This window comes from Oryzias latipes, chromosome 6 (assembly GCF_002234675.1).
Source record: "Oryzias latipes chromosome 6, ASM223467v1".
NCBI lineage: Eukaryota > Metazoa > Chordata > Actinopteri > Beloniformes > Adrianichthyidae > Oryzias > Oryzias latipes.
In genome coordinates, this window is record NC_019864.2 from 9,272,165 (window position 1) to 9,291,936 (window position 19,772).

Below are 19,772 nucleotides of genomic sequence, written 5' to 3' on the forward strand. Positions count from 1 at the left end.
CTTGCATTGACGTGTTCTCCCTACCATGACAAAGGTGGATAAAGGTGGAAAGATTTCATGGAATCCATGGACACCAGTGAGGATCACAAATCATTGAAGAAAAAAGGTTCAGAGCAATGTCTAGTGGGGTCTAGATGACCCAACTCCCTAAGTTAAAGTGCCTAGGAAAGCACAAGGGTTAAATGATTCCACAAGAAGAAAATACCTTGTTACTATAACATTGTGAAAAACAGCAGATCCAGGGTTACAATGTTGTCTTTTGAGTTTTTTAGTTGTATGTAATGTCTTAAGTTGTGTTGTAATTTGTCTCTTGGACGCCCTTGAAAAAGATATTTGTGGCTCTTAATGAATCTTTTCTGGTTAAATATTTGTTAAATTATATTTAATATATATATTTGACAACGTTTGAAAAAGTTCTAAAGTTCTATTAAGAACGCATGCTGAAGGAGTCTTGAGTCTGATTATTTGTTTGCTGCAGTCAAATATCAACTCCGATCATCCTCAAGCCTATTTTCAAAGTGCACTTTTGATTATGATTATGCCATTTTTAGCCTAAATTTACCTGTGTCGTATTCTTGTGGGAGTTGTGGACAAGACTTCCTGCCACTCCCTATTGCTAAAAGCTTTCTGTTTACATGCTCTCCCACTAGCTTACAGCCCCTCACACCCAAACCTATCATTAGTGGTGCAACAAAAATGGTGAGCAATATTGGAGCTTGTGGCCCCCCCAAGCATATTTTCTATGTGTAACAAAAATAATCTTTTACAAACAGTATTTTTCATCATTTCCAACGATTGAATAAAGAAATACCCAGAAATGCAATTTTCATTTTCTTAATTCTTAATTTTCTTGACAAATGTCCTCCATCATCAGTAAAACGACACAAGAACCTGTTAAAAACACATTTCCAATCAAATTGGGTCTTTAAACAAATTTATAAATTGCTAAAATTTTGAAGAAAATACTGTTTTTTTTTGTTTTTTGTTTTTCAAAACAGAAATTTTAAATTGAAGAATTAATAAACATTATTTGAACGTTAGTCTAAATCTAGCCACAGGGGTTGCAAGCCAGTTGCCTCTGTGCCGGTCCCAAGCCCGGATAAATAGAGAGGGTTGCGTCAGGAAGGGCATCCGGCGTAAAAATTGCCAAAATAACCATGCGAATCATCCACAACACTTTAGACATACCGGATCGGTCGAGGCCCGGGTTAACAACGACCGCCACCGATGCTGTTAACCTACAGGGTGTCGGTGGAAATTTGACTACTGTTGGTCGAAGAAAGAGGGGAGGCAGAAGGGCCCGTGGCCAGAGAGAGAAGGGAAAAGGCAGGAACATAGGTTTGAGAATAGGGACTCTTAACGTTGGCACAATGACAGGGAAAGGCAGAGAGCTGGCAGACATGATGGAGAGAAGGAAGGTAGATGTACTGTGTGTGCAGGAGACAAGGTGGAAGGGCAGCAAGGCACGTAGTATTGGAGGAGGATACAAACTGTTCTATCATGGTGTTGATAGGAAGAGAAACGGGGTAGGAGTGATTCTGAAGGGGGAGTTTGTAAACAGTGTTCTAGAGGTGAAAAGAGTCTCAGACAGGATGATGAGCCTAAAGTTAGAAATTGAAGGGGTGATGGTGAATGTAGTCAGTGGGTATGCGCCACAGGTTGGCTGTGAGTTAGAAGTGAAGGAGAGATTCTGGAGTGAGTTGGATGAGGTCATACAGAGTTTCCCCAGAGGAGAGAGAGTTGTTATTGGAGCAGACTTTAATGGGCATGTTGGTGAGGGCAATAGAGGTGATGAGGAGGTGATGGGCAGGTTTGGTGTGAAGGAAAGGAATCTGGAGGGACAGATGGTGGTGGACTTTGCGAAGAGGATGGAAATGGCTGTAGTCAACACTTACTTCCAGAAGAGAGAGGAACATAGAGTGACATACAGAAGTGGAGGTAGGAGTACCCAGGTGGACTACATCCTATGTAGACGAGGTCATTTGAGAGAGGTTATTGACTGCAAAGTGGTGGTAGGAGAGAGTGTAGCCAGACAGCACCGCATGGTGGTGTGTAAGATGACTCTGGAGGTCAGGAAGAAGAAGAGAGGGAAAACAGAAAAGAAGACCAAGTGGTGGAAGCTACAGAATGAAGAAACTTGTGAGGAATTTAGGCAGAAGTTGAGGCAGGTCCTGGGTGGTCAGGATGAGCTTCCAGATGACTGGGAAACTACAGCAGAAATTATCAGGGAAACAGGTAGGAAGGTGCTAGGTGTGTCATCTGGAAAGAGGAAAGACGGTAAAGAGACTTGGTGGTGGAATGAGGAAGTACAGGAATGCGTCCAGAGGAAGAGGTTGGCTAAAAAGAAGTGGGATGTAGAAAGGACTGAGGAAGGTAGACAGGAGTACAAGGAAGCGCAGCGTAGAGTGAAGAGAGAGGTGGCAAAGGCCAAACAGAAAGCTTACGATGAGCTATATGACAGGTTAGACACAAAGGAAGGAGAGAAGGACTTGTACAGGCTAGCCAGACAGAGAGACAGAGATGGGAAGGACGTGCAACAGATAAGGGTGATTAAGGACAGAGATGGAAAGGTGCTAACAACCCAGGAGAGTGTACAGAAAAGATGGAAGGAGTATTTTGAGGAGCTGATGAACGTGGAAAATGACAGGGAAAGAAGGGAGGAAGATGTGGTTGTTGTGGAGCAGGAAGTAGCAGAGATTGGAAAGGATGAGGTTAGGAAGGCTCTGAAAAGGATGAAGAGCGGAAAGGCCGTTGGTCCTGATGACGTACCTGTGGAAGTATGGAAGTGCTTAGGAGAGACAGCAGTGGAATTTCTAACAAGGTTGTTCAATAGGATTTTAGAGAGTGAGAAGATGCCTGAGGAATGGAGGAGAAGCGTTCTGGTCCCGATCTTTAAGAACAAGGGTGACACGCAGAACTGCAGCAACTATAGAGGAATAAAGTTGATGAGCCACACAATGAAGCTGTGGGAAAGAGTAGTGGAAGCCAGGCTTAGGAAGAAGGTGGAGATCTGTGAGCAGCAGTATGGTTTCATGCCCCGTAAGAGCACCACTGATGCCATTTTTGCTTTGAGAATGTTGATGGAAAAGTACAGAGAAGGTCAGAAGGAGCTGCATTGTGTGTTCGTAGATTTAGAGAAGGCGTATGACAGGGTGCCGAGGGAGGAGCTGTGGTACTGTATGAGGTCGTCTGGAGTGGCAGAGAAGTATGTCAGAGTAGTTCAGGACATGTATGAGAGAAGTATGACGGTGGTGAGATGTGCTGTAGGTCAGACAGAGGAGTTCAAGGTGGAGGTGGGACTACACCAAGGATCAGCTTTGAGTCCTTTTTTGTTTGCTATGCTGATGGACAGGCTGACAGACGAGGTAAGACAGGAATCTCCCTGGACAATGATGTTTGCGGATGACATTGTAATTTGCAGTGAGAGTAGAGAGCAGGTGGAGGAACAGCTAGAGAGGTGGAGGTTTGCTCTGGAAAGAAGAGGCATGAAGGTCAGTCGTAGTAAGACAGAATACATGTGTCTGAACGAGAGGGATCAAGGTAGAAGCGTTAGGTTACAGGGGGCTGAGGTGAAGAAGGTGCAGGAGTTTAAGTACTTGGGGTCAACAGTTCAGTGTGATGGGGATTGTGGAAAAGAGGTGAAGAGGCGAGTGCAGGCAGGTTGGAGCGGGTGGAGGAAAGTGTCAGGAGTGTTGTGTGACAGAAGAGTGCCAGCAAGACTCAAAGGAAAGGTGTACAAGACAGTGGTGAGACCAGCTCTGCTCTATGGGTTAGAGACGGTAGCAGTGAGACAGAGACAAGAGGCTGAGATGGAGGTAGCGGAGATGAAGATGTTGAGGTTCTCCTTAGGAGTGACCAGGTTAGACAGGATAAGGAACGAGTACATCAGAGGGACGGCTCATGTTGCCTGTGTTAGCGACAAAGTCAGAGAAGCCAGACTGAGATGGTTTGGACATGTTCAGAGGAGGGATAGTGGATATATTGGTAGAAGGATGTTGGAGATGGAGCTGCCTGGCAGGAGGGCAAGAGGACGACCAAAGAGGAGATACATGGATGTCTTAACAGAGGACATGAAGTTGGCTAATGTTAGGGTAGAAGATGTCCATGATAGAGTGAGGTGGAAAAGGATGATTCGCTGTGGCGACCCCTGATGGGAAAAGCCGAAAGAGAAAGAAGATTTGAACGTTAGTCTAAAAGACTTTTTCAGATAAATAACTTTACTGTCTCTGATTCGTCAAAGGGCTAGAGCTGCTGAACAGCACATTTCCTCTCACTTCTGCTTTCTTTCATTAAAACACTAACCATGAGAAGCAGAAAAAAGGGCAGTTTAGTTCTGTAGATTTAAGGCCCATTAAAAGGCAGTTTTCACGACCGATGGCATGGATCTCTGGTTTTGCATTTGCAGCTTCTTTGTTCTCTTAAAAAATTTACATAAAAAGCGAGCAGGAGGTTTTTCTGTGAATATTAAATCTTGCGAGTTTCTTATTAAATGCACTCCCCCCCCAACACACGCATAAACTTGAAGAGTGAGAAAATGTTGCTGTGGGACAGCAGCAGCTCGTGCAGAGACACATTAGTCCTTCACTGTGACCCACCGCTCATCTGTATTCAGGTGGTTATGAGAATGGGGCCGCAGGTGTCCCAAAACGTAGCCTGAGCGATGGCGTCTAAATGCACCCTGAGTCTGGTCACACCTGTACTCGCCGCTGCCCACTTGTGATCTGATCACGCACGACACTTGCAAGTTTGTTGCTTTTTGTTTTGTCTGCGTCCTGCGTTCCACTGACAGGCCACCATGAGCGCCACAAGCCAATCAGCTTGACAGCTTCTCTCACAAGCTTTGCACCTCATTATGTGTGAAGAAGCCACAAAACCAAAGTGAGAGGTTAAAAGCAAAGCTTTTCTCTACCTGTTTGACACTCCGAGGCTCACCCGATCTGTGTGCACACACGTCTGAAATTCTGTAAAAGAGGCATCCATGTGTGATCTTGTCAAATTGCTGTTTACTAATGTGAACAGCTTTGTCAAAAAATAAATAAATAAATAAAACTTTAAAAGAACAAGAATCCCAGTGGATTTTTTTCCATTAATTCCAGTGATAATTTAAAATAATTTGGGTTTTCGAGGGACTCAATTTACAGAATAATGCGCTCCCCATTTGGCTGTGCAGTGCCATGATGCCCACGCCGGCAAAAGTCAAACCTCAGCAGGTCATGGTGTCACTGGCTCAGAGGGGAAATCTCTCTTTGAACCATTGTTTCTTCTTTTTTTTCCCCGCACATGCACTTTTTCAGAAAAAAAACATCCTCCACAGAGTCTGACTTAAGATGACAGGTTACCCTGCAGAGCTGGAAGTTCCACTGCCAATGCACCAAGTCGGGGGTTAACAGCAAGATATTTAAGGGCACCACTACAGTAGCTTTTGTGGAAGGGAAAAGTACAAATTTTTTGTGCAAATTAATTGGGCACAGCCTAAGCACTGTGTGTGAGGCAGGGGAGTAATATATCTGTGATGATAAATGCGACTCCAACCTCAGATCTTCACTGGAGCGCAGAGACGCTTTGGAAGTTCCACGGAAAAGAATCAGACTAAAAGTGGAGAACAAATGTCACAACTTAAGGAAAAAAATGTAACAAGGTAGTTTGTGTTTTTCACTTTCAGAAGGTTAAATGTTCATCTACTTTTTCCTTTGACGCCTGAATTTATTTCCAGCTATGAAAAAAAAAAAAAAAAACTAAGTCACTTATGTATTTGGTTTTAATGTAGATGCTAAATTAGGGTAATTTTGGAGCTGAGGTCATTTAATGCATATTTGTATCAATACCTACCAGGAGGTTCATTTAAGTAGAATTTATTGCAGTTTTAAGAGGTGCAGGTTAAGAAATAAATAGAATTTTATGGAATAGAAAAAGATGATGGAGGCCAATATTCTTAAAAAAAAGCAGAAATAAAAGCATATAGTCTTTTCTGTCAAAATGGCTTCCAAACATATATAAATGGTTTTTTTTTAACCACCTGAAATAGCTGTGAGGAAACCACATTGAAACACAGCAGCAGGTTACAGAATGAGTTCCTAATCATGAATTCTGCATCTGAAAGTGTGTAAACTTCCACATAAAATGTTAAAGAAAAATAAACTGCATAATCTCTCATTTGGGCTGTAATTGGATTTTTGCCTCACACTGTGACTCATTTATTCTCCATAGGGACACTTTTATCATTTTAAAGTAATGGAAATTGGCATAATCACAATATTTTGCACAGAATCTTTGTATTTTTATCTGATAACCTCTTATACAAATCTGTAGCCTACTGGTTTAAATTATTATTATTATTATTATTATTATTATTATTATTATTATTATTGAGTCTCACAGTTCTCATTCACTCTCTGATGGTGTTCCACAAGGTTGTAGTTTTAGCCCCCTTACTCTTTTGGAACAACACATCTCTGAGGTACATTTTTAAACACTATTCTACATTGATGATGCACATTTGTTTAGGTCTTTTCCACAAGAAAAGTGCACACACTGCAAAAACTAAACCTTAAGATGGTAAAAAAAAAAAATTTAAGCAGATTTTTTTTTGCTTAAATTTTGTTCTCTTGTTTTAAAGAAAATCTGCCAATGCGGTAAGAATTTTTCCCTGGTTTCCAATGGGGCTGTTTTTGCAGGGCACAATAGTATCAGCAAATGTAATAATAATTTTAATTTACGCTAACCCATGCTGTCATAAAGAGACTAATATCTTAGTTAAATAAACAGACAGGTACACCAGCAATGAAATTGAACTGAAGATGACCAAAATTATTAGCATTCTAGTTATTTAATATGTTGGTTATCTCAATTAAAAATAATTGATAATTTAAACAATTAAGATTCAAGGTGACCTGTAAACAGTATCTTTGTTTGGAGTTGAAATGCCTGATTTGTGTGATTTCTTAAAATGATAGTGATTAGGGAAGGCTTATTTACCACCATTATATACTTCTAAAGAGTTTGAAAAAGACTCTAAATGTAATATAATTATTAAAAGAGGTTGTCAGACTTTTTTTATTCCCGAAGGGATAATTGTACTTTACAATTCACTTTTATAATAGAGTTCCAATAATCAATTCATATTATTAACTAAGATTAATTAATGCTTAAATGATGGTTATGAGACTTTTCAGCATGCATAAAGGGTTGGAAAAAAGATAGCGTTAAACCGTATTTATTACTACATAACTTTAAAAAAATGGTAAATGATAAGTTTAGACATTAATAAGCCTTTACAAACATAATACATAGAATGTAGTTATTGAATACATAATGCTACAAAATTGCACCAGACAGCATTTACTGTCTGATGTAATTTCAATTCAATTGAAATGCATTACAATTATGTTTGTAATGCATTAGGTAAGGTTGAAAAATGAACCCTTAACTGCTAGCTAATGCATTAAGTAATCTTCTTAGTAATGGATATTAACGCAATAAAGCGGCTATTTACACTTTATTTCCATAGTTAATCAACGCTTAATTATGCATTATTAACGTAAAAAATGTACCCTTATTGTTCAGTTTTACCTTCTTTTTTTTTTACAGTATCCCAATTTCTTTTTTATAGGCTTTCTTTAGTGTTTAATGCCAATGGTATTTTATAAATTTTATGTGTATTTATTTTTCTAACTGTGTTCCAATGCATTTGTGTTTTGAAACTGATTGATTGTTATTGTAAATTTAAATCATCTGCATGCATTTATAGCAGCGGGTAACTAGCTAATGGCAATCAAAAATTATTAAGTGTTTGGTGTTATGCAAAAATAATAGATCAGGATACTTCAAGTTGACTATAATGATACATGAAAATGTAGTTTTTAATAATGTAGTTTCTGTTTCTCTTAAAAGAGTTAATCTGCCATGCAACAGACTGCATTGAGGGAGGAGTGATGTTTCATCTCTGCTGGCCTGCTTTTATGGGATTCAACAATAATCACAAGACATCAGCTGCCCAACACAGGATATCAGCTGTCCAGGGTTAGGTCACTACTTATTGTTTTCTGGTCACTATGGATGTTGGCTGCAGAACAATGGCTGTGTAGTTGCAGAGGAAAACAAGATCTTTCTGTATGACAGTATGTCACCTGCAGGAAGGGATGAATCCATAAAAATAGATATAGATATGAACTAACAATGACTGAAATATCTGACAATAGCAATACATACACAACAATATAGTGGGCTGTTCTTAAGATTTCAGCACATAAGTACAAATTATATACACACAAACACATATTTATATTCGTACGTTTTTATATATTATATATATGTGGAAGGTTATTCAGTGGAAATATACTATTAATAAATTATTTTAAGCAAAATTATTATTATTTTTTTTTTCTGGAGTTGCAGGATGCTCATGTCACAATGCAGACGTGTTTTCAAAAAATCCTCATTTTTCCTATATTGCTGACTAGTCAAGTCCCAACTCTTCTCTTTGAATGTTTTATGTGTACAAGTCTTTAACGAATTACTCTGATGAAAATAGTGTTGTTGGTGCTTTTTACATGTTCTTGTGGAATTTTCTGATTATAGAGGACATGTTTAAATCAAATTAAGGTTAAAACTCCATTTCCAAGTATTTCAAATAAAAAAAAAAGCCTTTTGAAAAACACCGTGTTTGTGGCCTAGAAAATAAGTCGTGCAAGCCACAAGCTTCCTGCTCCACCCCATTCTGATGCATCCACTGGGGAGGACTAGATCCATGAACCCTATGTCTATATTTTCCTTGTCTGAGCTGGAATCTGGCTCAAAACTCTACGGCTGGATAGCTCTAATAGTGCTCACCATTTTTGCTGCACCGGTAATGTCAGGTTGGGGGTGTGAGGGGCTGTGAAAAAGTAGGAGCGCATGTAAACAGAGAACTCTCAGCAATGAGAAGGGGAAGGGGGTTGGTGTTGCTACAGTGCCAAGGGTCCTGCCCACAATTCAGAGGTGAATTTTATTTATTTTTTTAAAATTTTTTTTAACTTGTCCTGTCCAACAGCTCGGCAGACAGATGAGAGCTGAAGGCCTCTTGTGTTGGACATATTTTACTTTAACAATAGGGGTTATAAATCTACTGACAAACCAGAGGTATGTCTGAATAAACCCATTTTGTAATCGAGGCCAAACTTTATTCGTTTTCTTTTGTGGTGGACCGGACGGAAAAGGAAAGAAGGGAAAAAGAGAGAGTGATGTTAGAAAGAGGGGGGGATAGGAGGGTGATTATGGGGGGGAGGGGTGTAAAACCATGAAGCAGCATAAAGCAACAAGTTTGTGGATGGTTATAATCATTACAGTGAGGTTCAGTCTATAAGGGCGGGGCCTATCTACACACACACTTAAATGTTATAAACATACCTGTTGACTCCAAAAATGTTCACATGTCAACATGTACACAATACAAATAATGTTCACACACGCATACTTATGCCTTCAAACCAACTAGTGTGAAATATTTCATTCAATCACGTAAACTATTTGTGCAAAGGTGAGCTAACACCTGTGCTCAAGTGAGTGTTTATGTCAGAGGTGAATTTCTAATGAACTCCTGCTGCTCTGCCAAAACTATGTCCTGGAAAATGACAGGTTTTTTGATTTAGCTAAAAACGACGTAATCCTAATTTAAAGACCACAAGGAACGCTTTTACAATTGAGGAAACACTGATTGGAGTGGCTCTTTGAATGGATTTTGTCTTATTTCTAGATGTTTTTTTTTGTTATTAATAACTTTGGTTCGTAAAACTTACATTTTAAAATGAATAAACTCTAATAGGTTTCAAACGTATGTCTGAAATGTGTAAAAATGAATTACAGTACATTACAATAAAAAACAGACCAACATTCCAAACAGCAGCTCTCCTGCAGGCTCTCTGTGTGAGTCAAAGTTTTGTCTCACTCCATCGGGTCCTTCTCTAAAATGGTCCAGCTCCCGGAGACATTTCGTCCTCCACTGCAGCTGTGGAGCTTTTGCCTAAAAAAAACAAAAAAACTGTTAAGAATGCAGGAAAATATTCAACCATGTGGTTTGAGATAAGAGGCAATTTGAATTATTCGAAATTTGGCGATTTAATAGTGAGACAGCAGCAGGCGGAGTTGTTGAGCAAAGTGGTGCTTTCGCCGCAGCCCTGCTCCAGAGCAAAACAACCATTTCAGTTGGAAATCATGACAAATGAGCTGGTTAAAGCTGGATCTATGAACACCTACACAGCTCAACCCCTTTGCATCTGCAGGAGCAGTGAGCTATTCAGAGTGGGGAAGCTAGAGGGAGCTGTGGGTGTTTCTGACCCACACACAGACTCTCTCTCCTAGTCTCTGGCAACACACACACACCCACGCATGGACTCCAGCACACACAGGTGAGTTATTAATATCTCATGAGCAACTCACAGATTGGAATCAACCCAGGCTTCTTTGACATGTAAAATGCAGTGTCTGTTGTCAGCTGTTGGGACACAAAACAGGAAGCTTTTAAGTGCACCCTTCAGCCCCATCAAACCAATGGAACGAGACATTATACCCACAACCCAAAGCAAGGTGTTGCTCACTCACAAGTGCATGTATTAATGCGTGCAAATGCGGCGACCTTCTCCACAGCAAAAGGCTCCGTCTCAGAAGCAGACTGACAGCGTGGCTTACTTCAGGAGAAACGTATTCTGATTTCGTGCTCACTCAGAATTTCAGTCTTGAGACAAATCAATTCAGGGCAGAGTGCATTTACATCACATTATCCAATGTTCGCAGAAGCATAAATCTCGAGTGACCATTTTATGTTCAATTTTCCAGAAGTCTTGGTCTTTCAATCAGCCCGGCAGATGCAGAAAAAGTCTATTTGGATAGCTTTCACTGGTTTCTTCTTATGTTATCTCTTAAGACAGGTTGCTGCATGCTACAGAAAAATCTGAAATTCAAATGCCTTCCATAGAGTTTCTGTCTGAACGGCACTTGCTCAGTGTGTTGAATCGGATAAATCTTTCTCTTTCCATTTCCAGCCGTGACCACTTCAAGGACAAAATTGTGTGAACTGTTTTTCCCCCCACAGGATGTGCCACAAAGTTCATTGAATACAGATAAAAATAAAGAACATAGACTGCACCATACAGGCTTCAGGAATTGGTCATTGTACTGATGGAATACGCCTACTCACCAACTGTCACTGCTGATTGAAAACACTGAACGTTCCTGGTGATCTGAGCCTGAAAAAGGATGGATTTCAGATACTGGTAAAACACATCTCTCTCCTGCCGTTTTAAGGGAGCACTTCAACAGAAAAAAATTACCCCTTTTTAAGATGGACAGTCATCACTGACTCAGTTATTCTGGCAGAGTAAGACACAGGCTTTGCTGAGCAAACTTGATAGAACACAGTGATTACAAAACACCATTTGCTTAATGAAAGAAGGGCTAGGTGGAGTACCAGTGGTAGTTTGATCAAAAACTGACATTGGATTATTAGTTTTTTTTTGGCAGGTTAAGTTTGAGATCATGACTGCTTTCGTTCAAAGATAGTCAGAACGTATTCACAATAATCTTCAAGTCGGTCTTAAAAAGACCAAAGTCGGAAAAAGTCAGGTTTTTAGATACTAAACGGCAAATTGTGTACTAAATATATTTAAATGTGTAGAAATTTTGGTAAATTACAATTTTTCCATTTAGTGTTTGTGCCTCTTCATTACTTGATCATTTTACAAGTTAGTTGCTGCCTGTTCAAGCTATTTTAAAGCAATTTCCACACAAACAAGGGAAAAGGACAATAAAGCCTAGTTTCCACTGAGCTGTACAGTCCAGTTTAAAATGGTCCAGGAAATTCAAGTGAGCGTTTCCACTCAAAGTTGGAGCATCATGTCTCATGCAGGGTGTAGATCGGTTGCGTACCTTTGACTCATAGTAGTGTGACTACAGAAATTTCGACACGATCCGTCCAGCTCACTCTGAATCACGCTACTACCAAGGATGGCAAGGAACATATGGTGTCAAATTAGCGCCTAAAGTATTGCGCATCAAAACCCCAAATCTGCGAATCAAAATGCATAAATTGAGAACCAAAACCCACAATTTGCAACCAAAAGCTATAACCCAAAGCACAATCCTATTTCTCAGCTGCTGATTTGTTTAGTATTGCGCATCAAAACCCCAAATCTGCGAATCAAAATGCATAATTGAGAACCAAAACCCACAATTTGCAACCAAAAGCTATAACCCAAAGCACAATCCTATTTCTCAGCTGCTGATTTGTTTTCTCGCCATTCTGAAATCCTGTTTTTGAGTTGCAGTTTTATTTTGAAATTGTCTTTTTGAGTTGCGCTTTTATTTTTTGAGTTGCGCTTTTATTTTTTGCGGTTTTGATTCTAAAACCTGTCGACACGTAAAAACAGCGACATGTCAGTCAAGGGGAGGGGAGGCGGGACATCCCTGAAATCCAGAAGCTCATTGGCTGCCGAATAACACCGAGTCTTACGTCAACAGTACAGTTTAGAATGTGCCGGTAAGTTTTTCATGTTTTTCATATCTTTTACTATATTAAACGATCAAAGTTGTACTTTATTTAACCAGAGGACGCCAGCACAGTCAGATGAGGAGCTCCACCAGTAGCTGCTAGTGAAAAAAGATGTTGGAAAGTTAGATGTTGCATGAAAAACTATCATCATTGTTCTCCTGTGTTAGCATGCTAGCTAGCTCAATGCTAGCGGCTTTCCAGCTCTTTTCATGACTTTTATGGATTAAACAAAGTCCATTTTTTACCACAGTGTCAGGATCAGTCTTGTAAACCTGGGAATAATTGCCCGTGAATTGTCACTAGGATTAATCAAAGATTTTTTTCAAGAAGTACATTCATGTATAATTTATAAGGTTTCTCAATATATCTTTAGGGATTACAGATTGATTGAACAAAGCAACATATTTCTGTAAGAAAAGTGCCACCTTTCCTAGTTTGGGATCAAGTTCATCCCTATTTAAAAAAAAAAGAAAAGTAAATTTATGATTCAGAAACACATTATTTATTTGAGGTACCAGAACAAATCTCCCACATGTGTGATCAATAAAGTTTTTCTGATTCTGAACTGTATTCCCAAACCATTTTATTCTCAACCTTAAAGATTGCAGGTTCACAAAGGAAGTTAACTTTCACAATATGCAGCTACTGAGTATCATTTAATGTGTGTGTGTGTGTGTGTGTGTGTGTGTATATATATATATATATATATATATATATATATATATATATATATATATATATATATATTCTGATTTTAACTGTCTTAAATACATTTTTCTTTGTGTGCAGGATGCTGTGGACATTGGACGACAGACTAACTTAAACCAGGCAGAGCAGGGGCCTGTTTCAGAAAGGAGGTTAAGTGTAAACTCTGAGTGCATTAACCCTGAAATCAGGGAAACCCTGGGTTTTCCGTTTCAGAATGGGAGGTTTGTTAAACCAGAGAAAGCAGAGTAAGTCAAACCTGTTTCTGAAAGAGAGGTAACTTTTACTCGGAGTCAGTATCCATGGTTACTTATGCTGTGAACCTAACCTGGTCGGGAGCAGGTTTTATTCTCCAAACTCGAAGTTTCTGCTGGTCCCCTCCCCTTTTTAAAGACGAACGACGTATTTTTCGCTTTAACCTTCATTGCCCAAATGTCCGTCACACAGAGACGGTCTAAGTGACAAGAATGGCTTGTCCTTTTTTGGAGGACCCAATAGACGAGGAGGCTGCATTAATTCGTAGAGAATTACATTTACGAGGATTTTGAGAAGACTCGATTTTTTTTTTTCACTTTTAGCTGCTGCCATGTTCTTTTAATTCCTGCAGGATTGCATCTACATGAAAATGAAATCAGGGACATTGAATTAGATTAATGTAACAATTACTTTTTGGAAACACAATTTTCTAGTACTGCTTACTTTCTTAATCCCGTATAAACCTATACCACTCGATCAATACAAGGGTAGTGTTGCAGCGTGTGTGTGCTGAGCGGGGTGCGATCCACGAGAGAGAAGGGGAGGGGCGAGTGCAGGTGCAGATGGGGGGGGGTGAGCACGGAGCAGAGGTGTGTGCTTGGTATATATTGTGTGTTCGGAGGACGGAGCACTTAGTTAGATAAAGAGAAGGTGTCATTCCCAGAATAACTGTTTTGGAGTCATTCTTAATCCGCTCTGGAGGTTGAGGGTTTCGAACGGGAAGTGAACCCCGAGGGAGAATTCCCTTCGGCCCTGAAGGAAATCTCCTCTGCACTTCTGACCACGGTCGGAAAGACGAGAGAAAAGAAAAGGAGGAGTCTTGTGAACCTCCTTGTTGAACCTCCTTTCTGAAACAGGCCCCTGGCCCCAGGGGCCTGTTTCAGAAAGGAGGTTCAACCAACTCTGAGGTTAAACTTAAACTCTGAGTTGGTCAATCGAGAGATTAACAACTCTGAGTTTTCTGTTTCAGAGAAGCTGATCCGAGTAAGATCAATCAATTCTGAGTGGACTGATTCGGAGGTAAGCGTGCGCACCGCGACTATAAGAAGCCATTATCAATGGAGTGCAGATATTACGAGTCACCATGGCAACCGTGAAAAAAAGAGGTCTGCGTATTTTTCGCCAGCTAAACTTGACGTGCTGCTGCAGAGTTACAGTGAATATGAGCACATATTCCGGAAGAAAAGCAACACCGCTGCATCTGCAAAACAGAGACAGTTAGCGTGGGAAAACATAGCTGCTCAAGTTAATGCCTAAGTTTGCATTTAAATCATTGTTATAAAATATTGACTGTAATAACTTTTTAAATAGAGTAAGGTGTGAAATAAAAAAATGGCGATATTTAGGTGTACTTTTGAAGTGTTATTCCTGGTGTAATTGCATGAAATGCTGCATAGTGTACAGAACCAATCTGGGGGAAAATGCATTTAACGTCGGTAATGTTTAGAGGACTTTCTTGTTAACCTTCCCCTCTTGCAAACGTTGGTCAGTTTAATATTAATACATGCAATTGTGTTTTTAAAAGTGAACTTTTGTTTACCCTTGTATTGATCAAGTGGTATAGGTTTATATGGGATTAAGAAAGTAAGCAGTACTAGCAAATTGTGTTTCCAAAAAGCAATTGTTACATTAATCTAATTCAATGTCCCTGATTTCATTTTCATGTAGATGCAATCCTGCAGGAATTAAAAGAACATGGCAGCAGCTAAAAATGAAGTATAAAAACATAATTCAATCAGGTCAAATTTGAGCATGTCATGGATGTAGGCTTTGTTGACAATATTTGACATATGAAACATCTACATAGCAATACATATCTAATGTTGTTTTCATTGTATATATGTAATTGACTGCAACGAAAAACGGTAACGCTCAAACAAAAACGTATGGGGAAATGACAGAAAATCAAGTCTAGGTCTCAAAATCCTCGCACGACGTAAATGTAATTCTCTATGAATTAATGCAGCCTCCTCGTCTATTGGGTCCTCCAAAAAAAGACAAGCCATTCTTGTCACTTGTCTCTGTGTGACGGAAATTTGGGCAATGAACATAAAAAAGAAGAAAAAAAAAAACATAAAATTGAGAATAAGATGCATAAAATTAAAATAAATACAAAAAATAGCGTATATTAAAACTAATAGAATAAATTAGCAGTTAAAATCAACTAAAAGCTAAATTAAAAAGGTGAGTCTTGAGCCTCTTCTTAAAAACCTCTACAGTCTCTGCGGCCCTGAGGTTCTCCGGAAGGCCGTTCCACAGGCGAGGACCATAATGGCAGAACTAAGCCTCACCATAAGTTTAGGTCCTCACCTTAGGAACAACTAAGAGGCCAGCACTGGAAGACCTCAAGGTCCGCGAGGGCTCATATTTTAAAAGAATATCATTTAAATAAGAAGGCCCAAGACCATAAAAACATTTATAAACCATTAAAAGAATTTTAAAATCAATCCTGAAACGCACAGGGAGCCAATGCAGCAATTTTAAAACCGGTGTAATGTGTTCCCGCCCTCTGGTTCTCGTCAGAACTCGTGCCGCTGAGTTCTGTAGAAAAAGGGGAGGGGACCGGCAGAAACCTTGAGTTTAGAGAATAAAACCTGCTCCCGACCAGGTTAGGTTCACAGCGTAAGTAACCATGGACACTGACTCCGAGTAAGTTAACTCTCTTTCAGAAACGGGTTTGACTTACTCTGCTTTCTCTGGTTTAACAAACCTCCCATTCTGAAACGGAAAACCCAGAGTTTCCCTGATTTCAGGGTTAACACACTCAGAGTTTACACTTAACCTCCTTATGAAACAGGCCCCTGGAAACTGTTGGAGTTGTTGTTCCCTCTGTGGCTTGTCCTCTCTCCTCTCAGACCTGTCACTATTGTTCAACCCTTGTGGGACATCGGAAAACCATGGCCAAGACATTAACATTTATGTACTGATCTATGCATGTCATCTCAGCAGGATGTAACAAAAACTAACAATGTGAACAGATCTCATCTGCCTTAAAAAATACTGCACCCCTTAAGAAAAGAAATGGCTAATAATCACCACTGGTATTTTGTAATGCTTCATTTTTTAATCTTTGACCATTAAATGTGTTTTGTACAAAAGACTGATGGTTTTGCAAAGATCTTTGAAACACAGAGTCAAGTGTTTTAGATTCTGTGAAATTCTGAACCACAATTCAGAGAAATTAAAATAACTGTTTTTAAAACTCCTCAAAAGACTTGAGGTGGAAAAGTCACTGTTTTCGTGCAGGTGGCACTGAGAAATGGGAAGCAGACAGTGTGCCTGGGCATGTTGTCAATGCAATCATGGTCAAAATGGACAACTATTTTAAATGCTTCTCTTTCAGTTAACAGGAGATGTCTGTGAGCCTGCTGGACAGCCTTTGCATCACACCAGGGACGTCTTTGGAGCCTGCATCTGGAAAGAAACAAAACCAGCAAAGTCAATTAACCAAAAAAAGAAGAGAAAAAATAAGATTAAAATTGTTTTCTTTACCTTAAAGAAGTTGTGGACATCCACTTCGTTGCTACCTCAGTATTCCTGCCTTTTTTGTTATGGCATGCATAACAACGGCCCTTATAGAAAACAACAGACATACAGCAATAGTCCATTTTAAAACCACCACCTAATTAAAAAGAAACTAATAATTCTATTGATGTCTAATACTGGAATAATTTTATGGGGAATAAAGCACGTTTTTGCTGGTCTGCTACAATTTACTCTGCTCTGATTCACTGAACCAGAAGTCTGCCAGTCTGCATAGTGCAGACGCATACATACCCCGCTAGCATTGAGCTAGCTAGCATGCTAACACGAGAGAACAATGCTGATAGTTTTTCATGCAACATCTAAATTTCCAACATCTTTTTTCACTAGCAGCTACTGGTGGAGCTTCTCATCTGACTGTGCTGGTGTCCTTTGGTTAAATAAAGTACAAGTTTGATCGTTTAATATAGTAAAAGATTTGAAAAACATGAAAAACTTACCGGCACATTCTAAACTGGTCTGTTGACGTAAGACTCGGTGTTATTCGGCAGCCAATGAGCTTCTGGATTTCAGGGATGTCCCGCCTCCCCTCCCCTTGACTGACATGTCGCTGTTTTTACGTGTCGACAGGTTTTAGAATCAAAACCGCAAAAAATAAAAGCGCAACTCAAAAAATAAAAGCGCAACTCAAAAAGACAATTTCAAAATAAAACTGCAACTCAAAAACAGGAATGGCGAGAAAACAAATCGCCAGCTGAGAAATAGGATTGTGCTTTGGGTTATAGCTTTTGGTTGCAAATTGTGGGTTTTGGTTCTCAATTTATGCATTTTGATTCGCAGATTTGGGGTTTTGATGCGCGGTTTTACTGTTTTTGATGCGCAATACTTTAGGCGCTAATTTGACACGATAGGAACATTTGTATTTCTATTTCCAACCAGATCTTGCTGTTTGTTTCAAGCATCTTTTCCACATAAACCTCGACTGAAAGACAAAAATATGATTTTTGGCTGTCATGTTTTCAAACGGCGTGCTCAAAGAATTTGAGCTTTTGGTTTCATCTTTTGGTTTGTTTAACTTTTGATCGATTCATTTTTTTCCTCTTAAGTTCCATCTTCCTTCACCGATGTTTCTGATTCTGTAATTTGATCCCCTCAATGCTTTGAAGCTCATTCATTCTTTTTGTTCATATAGTCTTTTAATCTGTTAAATTCCTTAAGTTTCTTTTTTGGTTGGTCTTAATTTCGGTCTTCCAGCTATCTGTATGGTTTTTGCAGTAGTCTTTGTTGCTTTGTTCATTGCTGTTGAGTGCATTGTGGCATTTCAGAGCATGCCAGGTCACCCTGCAGCCCATAAAGCCGTCCTGTGTTGTTGAATTTCCATTTTCTTTTCTGATTTTGTCTGTTTTGGTTTGTCTTACTTCCTGTCTTTGTTGTCTAAGTTTCCAGCCACAGTCTCCTGCCTATGGATCCCTCCAACAATATCACAGTCGTCATTAGATGTGTCAGTCAGGTTTAGGGTCAACCCACAGATGGGGTACAAAGGAGTCCTACCATCAAACAGCAAAGCAGATTCAGGACCACAGACGGGAAACAAGAAACAACTCTTTGTTTGCTTTTATCATTTTCCTTTTTTAATTTTGTTCAAAGATGAAAGACCAATTTGGCTCAAGCCTTTCTTTGATGAATGCATACGACCCAAAAAAGACTAAACACCACTTTGAGCCTTCAGTAATTTCAAAGAAAGACATAATCAGACCCCGGGACTCATCAAGGAATGCAAAGCAGAGATATTTGCAAACACTTTCTACAAGTCCAAGTTGAGTCTCTGAATGATATCAGAGTTTATTTATTTGGTTATAGCTGAATAATATTTTTTCTATCAGTGTGATTAGCGTTTTGCTGACTGTATTTCTTTTGTATTTCTTTTTTCATCTTTTCTGAGTGAGCATAAAAGCAGCAGAGTCCACGTTATTTTCAGTGAAGCACCACTGACCCCGAAGTGATAGGGTTGTACTTCATGATGGGCTGTCATGCCCAACCTGCATTGCACTGGGCCCTTTTAAGCTTCCCAGCAGGTGGTATTCCTACAATGGAGTGATCCCACATCATCCCTTCAGCCTGGGCCTGGCATGGTCCAAAACCCAGCTCACCTGCAATCTCCAACCCCAGGCCTGGATCCAAAATTCAGCCCTGGTGGTGCAGCTATGTTATAAAACCCTGTTGGTGGTGCAGTCACAAGGGGATTCTGAACCACTCTTTGTTTGGCTTGTCACCTTTGACCTGTCCTTCCTGGAACACTCTGTCACGGCAGAGTTCAGGGAGTTAGCTTCAAGCACTACCTTAGCGGCCAAATGTCTCCACCACATTAAGGTAGTGGATCACAGAGGAGCAAGGTTGGCTAGATTGGGTGAGGAGGCCCATTACCCCTAAGGGAGGTCATTGCTGCTCCTCCACATTGAGAGGAGCCAGCTGAGGTGGCTGGTACAGATGCCTCCAAGACACCTCCCTTGGGAAGTTTTTTTCCGGTCATGTCCCACCAGGCAGAGACACTGGGACCCCCCCCCCCCCCCCCCCCCCCCCCGACATGCAGTTAGAGACTGGCCTGGGAACGCCTCCAGACTCCCCTGAAGGGGCTGGAGGAGGACAGTCTGGGCATCACTTAGACTGCTGCTTCCGGATGAGCAGAAGAAAATGGATGAATAGAGTTGGAAAACAAGAAGGGAAAAAAAACATCACCAAAAGCAGTACAAAAAAAAGCGGAAAAGACACTAACTAGAAGTAGAACTCTGAAACCCAAAACTCAAAATGC

General features: G+C 40.0%; 1 long non-coding RNA gene across 2 annotated transcripts; it reads right to left on the reverse strand.

Moving 5' to 3' along the window:
• Window positions 1–16,528: 16,528 nt before the first annotated feature.
• LOC101158940 lies at window positions 16,529–17,507 on the reverse strand. Of its 2 annotated transcripts, XR_177392.4 has the most exons (3): window positions 17,464–17,507; window positions 16,973–17,052; window positions 16,529–16,894 (listed from the first exon to the last, which is right to left on the reverse strand). It is a non-coding gene; the product is annotated as an uncharacterized LOC101158940 (long non-coding RNA). The 2 variants fall into 2 exon arrangements; XR_002873389.1 differs by having other exon boundaries at window positions 16,530–16,894; window positions 16,973–17,493.
• Window positions 17,508–19,772: the final 2,265 nt, after the last annotated feature.